The 4,885-nt window shown below is 49.3% G+C and overlaps 1 pseudogene; it reads left to right on the top strand.

Moving 5' to 3' along the window:
* The first annotated feature begins 1,429 nt into the window (after positions 1-1,429).
* Positions 1,430-2,718, top strand: LOC112818691 (histo-blood group ABO system transferase 2-like; annotated as a pseudogene).
* The last annotated feature ends 2,167 nt before the right edge of the window (positions 2,719-4,885 follow it).

Below are 4,885 nucleotides of genomic sequence, written 5' to 3'. Positions count from 1 at the left end.
CTCCCCCAGTGTAATGTTGTCCACCCTTGTGAAAATTCAGTGGAAAATAGATGAAGGGGTTTATTTCTGGGCTCTCAGTTAAATCCCACTGATCTGTATACATATCTTTTTTAAAAAATTATTTTATTTCTTTATTTTCTAAAATGTTTTAAATTTAAATTCAATTAACGTATAATGTATTATTTGTTTCAGGGTGAATGCATACCTTTATGACAGTATCAAAATATTTTATTTACTGGTGCTTTGTATTAATATTTGAACATTGGAAGAATGACCTTTCACCTTTGATTTCCTTTTTCAAGATTGTTTTGGCAATTTTTTGGTCCCTTGAAACTCCATATGACTGTTAGGATTAGCTTGTGCAGTTCTTTCCAAAGGCCTTTGTGAATTTTCTTGGGAACACATTGAATTTCCACATTGCATTGTGTACTATTGCCATCTTATCAATAGTATGTCTTTTCATCGCCGTGGAGTCCTCAGATTTATTTAGGTGACCCTTTCATTCAGCAATGTTTTGTAATTTTCAGTGTACAAGACTTGCCTCTTGATTACATCTGTTCCTAAGTATTTTGTCAATGTTAATGTTCCCTAAAATGGAAATGTTTTCTTAAATTATTTTTGGATGATTCATGGCTAATGTATACAAATAAGAGAGATTCTTGTGTATTGATATTAACTGGCTGTAATCATTTTTTGTTGATTGTTTAGGAAGCTCTGTGTATAAGATGATGTCATCTCTGGTCACTGAATAGACCTAGTTCTACTGTTTTCTTCCACATGTGGATTTCTTGCCTTATCATTCTGGGTAGAACTTTCAGTACGATACTGAGTAATCAGTGAAAGCCAGCATGATGGACTTCTGTTTGATTTTAGAGTAGAGCTGTCAGTCCTCAAAATTGAGCATGATGTTTGATTAGAGTTAGGGTTGGGGTTAGGGTTAAGGGTTAGGTTTAAGATTTAGGGTTATGGTTGGTGACCCTGTGACCCATGAAGCCCGACACTCAGCATGCTGGTGCCAGGAACACTCCCCCTTTGCTGAGCTCCCAGGCAAACCCTGCACGTCCCCTCCCCTGGCTGACCCCCTGCAGGTTGTCCCCACCTGTCATGAGTTGAGCACCTTTGGGCACAGCCCTTGTTTCTATGCCCTACAGACTGGGTAGAATCAGCTGCATGGGTTTCTAGCCTCTAAGCCTCAGGCTCCTCTTTGTAAGATGGGGTCCTGAGGGCTCCCATCTCTGGGAGCCGAAGGTAGGGAGGCCCCAACAGCAGATGCACTCAGGCCAGTCCAGGAGGGTGGCTGTTTCTTAAAGCAGCCCAGGGCCTGCCCCCTTGAAGAAAGTGCACACGTTCACGGCCCAAGTTTTGGGGTCCTGCCGCCAGCCTCTGGCAGTGACCCTCCTCCAGCCCTGTCCCCTGTCCCTGTGGACACATGGTATTCCTGGCACTGTTCCTGCAGACAGTTGAGAAGCACTTCATGGTGGGACACAGGTTCACATACTACGTCTTCACCAGTCAGTTGCCCGCCAGGCCCCATGTGCCCCTCCGGGAAGGCCGGAGGATGGTGGTCCTCAAGGTTCCCAGCACCCCGCGCTGGGAGGACGCATCCATGCAGAGCACGTAATGATCCGCCACTTCTGTAAGCAGCTCTTCCTGTCATCGCACGCTGAAATAAAGTTCTCAGACACCAATCTGAGCGGCCATGCAGGGCTGCCTCTGCAAGTAGGGCAGCAGCAGCTGGTTCTGCACATCGCTTTTATTTCATTTTTTATCAGAAAAGCAAGGGTAGATGCCTCAAAGCGTGGGAAAGGAGGACAAAGGGATGGCAAGTATCCTGAGCTTTAAAGCAGGCCTGCACCCTCCTCTACACGCAGGCACGCAGGGAGGCTGTCATGGGATCGGGAAAGTGTGGGATGTTTGTGCTAGCAAATGGCAGGTGCAGGAAGGGGGGCACGGAGGGTTGCATTCTTTCCTGGCTCCTAACCTAGGCCCTGCCCCTGGGGATCATGGGATCCTGCTCCTACCGGGCCATTGTGTTCAGTAGCCTGAGAACAGGAACGCTGCTGACGTTTCAGCTGCTTCCACAATCACTCCTTAGGGCTGACAATATATTTTCTAAGATTAACTCCACAATTCCTCCGTGAGGTGGACTACCTGGTGTGCAGAGTGGTGGACATGAAGTTCCGTGACCACGTGAGTATGGAGATCCTGTCCCCCCTCTTTGGCACCCTGCACCCCGGTTTCTACCAGGCGGCCCAAAAGGACTTCAGCTATGAGCATTGGCCACATTCCCAGGTGCACATTCCCCAGGGGCAAGGGCGACTTTGAATACAAGGGGGACTTTTCTTGGAGGTCAGTGGTAGAGGTTCACCAACTGACCTTGGTCTGTCACCAGACATTGGGGGTCAACCTGGCCAATGGGATCGAGGCTGTGTGGCATGACGAGAGCCACCTGAACAGGTACCTGCTGGACCATAAGCCCATTAAGGTGCTGTCCCCAGAGGACCTGTAGGACCGACAGCTGCTGGGCTGCCCCCGGAGGACGTGTGAGACCCACAGCTGCTGGGCTGTCCCCAGAGGACCTGTGGGATCCACAGCTGCTGGGCTGCCCCCCATCATGAAGAAGCTGAGATTCATGGCTGTGCCCAAGAATCACCAGGACGGCAGCAGTGGTTAGTACTTGAGGAGTCGTTTTGGTGCCCACCGGGTCTTTCACTTGTGTTAACAGATGAGCCCAAAGGAAGGACGTCATCAGTTAGGAAGTATAGACGAAGGTCAGAGTGGAGGTGGGCAAAGGCCTTTTCAGAGAGCAAGGAAGCTCTGAGCTTCTTCTATACACCTTGCCCTGCTCCTCGCTTCCAGCTGCCTGGCCCTGAGTACTGTCCTTTCAATGAATTGGTCATCTAGTAAGTAACAACTTTCTCTGAGTTCCATGAGCCACTGGAGCAGATTATTCAAACCTGACGAGGTTGTGGGGACCTCCAATCTGTAGGCCATAGCTCGGAAACAGGGGTGACTTCTCTGCCCAGCCACTGGCTGACCACTAAGTTAACAGCACAGGAATTCAGTAGCCATACACACAGCAAAGAATACAGACTTTTCTACAGAAAAATCACTAAACCAACAGTAGCAACTACAACGAGCAGCAATCATGAAGCCTGGCGTGGGGAAGGTCTGATGTTCGGGATGTTTCCATTATAATAGTCATAATCACACCCTGGACTTGTCACTGGGGCCAAGTCCCCTGACTGGGGGCCAAGTAGCTCCTACATGTTCTACGTGCCTCTCTCTGGCTCCTCCAGCCATGCACTGTCCTCTGCTGCTTCCCAGTAGAGGTCCGTTTTCACCAAAGCCAGGAAGATGGGATGGCTTTTTCTGACTCCCCACTCCCCACCCCACAGTGTTGCAAGAGAGGAAAATGTTTTCCTCAACCCTCTTAAGGTCCCTGGCTGAGTCTGGAAATTGACAAAGACAGATGGACAGGAGAAAAGCAAGCAAAATGTAATGATTGTTTTGGTGGGAGCCTCACAAGACCATGACGACCAGCAGAGGTGACTGGAGCAGACAGGTCTTCTACCTTTTAGACAAAGAAGCAGTAAGTGTGTGAAGAATTGACAGACACAGGGGTTTGGACTAGGGCTCGTAAACGGTAAAGAAGTTAACTAGGAAGATAAAGGTTCGTTTAACCAGGTGTGTTCGTATAGACCCCGTGGTCCTAAATTCCTTGACTCTGGTGATAAGCACGTCATCCCTGTGGTCCGGGGAGAGAAAGTTCCACATGGGAGTATTCTGACCTGCTTAAGGGAAGAAGGGCTAATGGCTGGGGATCAAAGAGACCTTCTTGCTTCTGCTCTATGCAAAAGTTCTTTTAGCTTCTATATTTAATTTACCAAGGTGCCATATTTGGGTTAGAGTGTCCTGACCCTCACTGGCCTGGTGCTGTACTCTGTCTCCTAGTATCCAGGATATTGGGTGTGCTGCTGTGGAGACCTCCCAGCCCTGGGGTAGCCCCTTGTCCAGGGAGGCGCCCTCCTCAAGGGGAGGGTTGCTAAGAGTGGCCGCCCCTCCTCAGGGAGATTGGGTGGGAGAGTGCAGATCTTATTCGAGAAACTGACTTCATTTCCTGAAAAGGTCTATCTGATAGTGGGATCATACAGGAGTTCTATGTTTAGTATTTTGGGGAAAATCCATCCTTTTCCCAGCATGGCTGTGCCAACCAAAGTCACTTTTGGATGATTTTTACCTATAAACCAGAGATTTTTCAAGGACTTCTCCAGCAGAGGGGCGCCTGGGTGGCTCAGTCGTTAAGCGTCTGCCTTCGGCTCAGGTCATGATCCCGGGGTCCTGGGATCGAGCCCCGCATCGGGCTCCCTGCTCGGCGGGAAGCCTGCTTCTCCCTCTCCCACTCCCCCTGCTTGTGTTCCCTCTCTCGCTGTGTCTCTCTCTGCCAAATAAATCTTAAAAAAAAAAGAACTTCCCCAGCAGAGAACATGAGGAGAACATTTTCATGACCTTAGACAGGCAGAGATTTCCCAGGATGCAAAGTATACTAACCGTAGGAACAAACCGATGACTTAGAAACTATGAAATGAAGAACTTGTTCTCCTTCTTCCATTTCTGGCTAGTGTGCTGGACTGTGGCTCAATCCCACCTCAGGCAGCTGGAAGGTTGACCTCCCAGGTCAGCTACCACTGAGATGGCTACTGTTTCTAGAAATTCTTCGGGGTGTGGCCAGGTTTCCCCACCTGTGCACTGATCAAGTCGGCGACCTCTAACAGTGGAGCTATGGGTCCTCCAGGCATGGTCCCCCCCAATCCCCCAGTAAAACCATCTCACTGAGGGTTTAGGGGGACGGGAGCTGCCCCTAGGCAAATCTGGAGATTCTCAC

The sequence above is a fragment of the Callorhinus ursinus genome, unplaced genomic scaffold, assembly GCF_003265705.2.
Source record: "Callorhinus ursinus isolate GAN/ISIS: 27379988/994484 unplaced genomic scaffold, GSC_fseal_2.0 scaffold731, whole genome shotgun sequence".
Taxonomy (NCBI): domain Eukaryota; kingdom Metazoa; phylum Chordata; class Mammalia; order Carnivora; family Otariidae; genus Callorhinus; species Callorhinus ursinus.
The sequence above is the reverse complement of the archived record's forward strand: the minus strand, read 5'-3'. Positions and strand labels throughout refer to the sequence as shown.